At 48.6% G+C, this 2,074-nt stretch overlaps 1 protein-coding gene across 1 annotated transcript in view; it reads right to left on the minus strand.

Annotated features, from left to right (window-relative positions):
- Bcam (basal cell adhesion molecule (Lutheran blood group)) overlaps positions 1 to 2,074 on the minus strand; it is a 14,129-nt gene that overhangs the window by 4,286 nt on the left and 7,769 nt on the right. The gene's annotated exons all lie outside the window — the stretch shown is intronic.

The raw sequence follows: 2,074 nt of genomic DNA on the forward strand, positions 1-2,074 counted from the left end.
CCAGCCCCTCACTGGGGGATTCTAGGCAGGGGCTCTACCACTGAGCCACGCCCCCAGCCCCTCACTGGTACATTCTAGGCAGGGGCTCTACCACTGAGCCACGCCCCCAGCCCCTCACTGGGGGATTCTAGGCAGGGGCTCTACCATTGAGCCACGCCCCCAGCCCCTCACTGGGGGGGATTCTAGGCAGTTCTGCTTCAGCGCTGTGCCTCCAGCTCTCCACCCCAAGTTTTGTTTGAACTCAATTTTTTCTCTCTCTTTTGTGCCAACCCATCTCATCTCCATAAAAGCTTGATGGGTTTGGACCAGCAAGATTACTCAGTGAATAGACAACTTACCACTAAGCCAGACAACCTGACTTCACACCTCTAGACCCACAGGGTGGGAGGAGATAACACTCCTGCAAAGTTACACGCACATATATGCACGTGTGCACAATGGATTAAAATGTAACGATCATTTTAACTCATCAGACAACTTGGTGGGCTCATGGCTAGGTATAAACGCAAGGGATAGAGCATTTGTTTAGCATGGATAAGACCCTGTGTTCAATTGTTAGCGTCTCAAAAGGCAACAACTAAATTCTGGCTGGTTTGGTGGATCATGCCTATGATTCCAGCACTTGTGAAGCTGAGGCTAGAGGATTTGAGTTTCAGGTCAGCCCAGGTTATATAGTAAGACACTGTTAACAGAAAAAAAGGTTTTCTTTATGTGACTCCACCCTACCCTGTCTTCATCTTCTCTGCACTATTCACTACTTGTTTTATTATCGTATTTATTTATTTATTTATTTATTTATTTATTTATTTATTTTTCGAGACAGGGTTTCTCTGTGTAGCCCTGGCTGTCCTGGAACTCACTCTGTAGACCAGGCTGGCCTCGAACTCAGAAATCCACCTGCCTCTGCCTCCCAAGTGCTGGGATTAAAGGCATGCGCCACCACTGCCTGGCTTATTATTTTATTTTATTTATTTATTTTAAAAATTTATTTAATTATGATACGTGGGTACACTGTAGCTGTCTTCAGGCACACCAGAAGAGGGCATGTGATCTCATTACAAATGGTTGTGAGCCGCCATGTGGTTGCTGGGATTTGAACTCAGGACCTCTGGAAGAGCAGTCAGTGTTCTTAACCACTGAGCCATCTCTCCAGCCCTATTTATTTATTTTTGAGACAGTTTTTTTTTCCCGTGTAGCCTTAGATGTCCTGGAATTCGCTCTGTATACCAGGATGGCCTCGAACTCATCCACCTGTCTCCACCTCCCTAGTGCTGTTTTTCTCTACCCGCTCACTCAGAGACCCCGTGTTTAGGTTTAGTTTTTCTCGAGAACACCAAGTTCATCGCGAGGGCCTGCAGCAGAAGCTTCCCGCTCCGTTGCTTTCATGTATAGTTTATTATCTGTGTGCCCCCTTCTCTCAGAGGCTCCCCTGCCCCATTGCTGTGGACACCCTGATCTCGGGATCTCTTTTCCAACCCTGACAACTGATTCCTCCAGCTGCTGCAAGGGCCAGCAGCTGTCAACCCTCAGCTGTCAGTCCTCTGTGGGAATGCCCTCAACTGTAAGGAGCCTCTCACCCAAGGTCATGCCCCTTCCCTGCACAATGCGCAACCAGGCCCAGCTCCTTTGTCCTAACTGAGGATCACTGTGGATTCTGCCCCCACCCCCAACCCCCACCCCAAGGCTTTTTGTAAACTACAGTCAAACTTCAGCTCCTGCTCATCCTTGCTGATTCTGAATACATAGAGACTTTCCATAAACACTCTAGCCGGGGAGAGAACACTTCTGTGAACTTAGGCTGTGACAATCCTGTGTCGCCTGACACCTCTGTCTTATCAAGGCTACTACAATAACACACACTGTTGTGATTAAAAGGGTTTGGACTAGCACTTGCCTTCTGTCTCTGCTACTGTAGTGGGGCTACATAGTAAGTTCAAGGCTAGCCTAGCTTCAGGAGGCTGTCTCAACTAAAACAAAACAACCAAACATAGGCTTGGAGCACTGGAGGCGTGGCTCAGTGGTAGAGCTCCTGCCTAGAATCCCCCAGTGAGGGGCTGGGGGCGTGGCTCAGTGG

This window comes from Mastomys coucha, unplaced genomic scaffold, assembly GCF_008632895.1.
Source record: "Mastomys coucha isolate ucsf_1 unplaced genomic scaffold, UCSF_Mcou_1 pScaffold21, whole genome shotgun sequence".
Classification (NCBI taxonomy): Eukaryota; Metazoa; Chordata; class Mammalia; order Rodentia; family Muridae; genus Mastomys; species Mastomys coucha.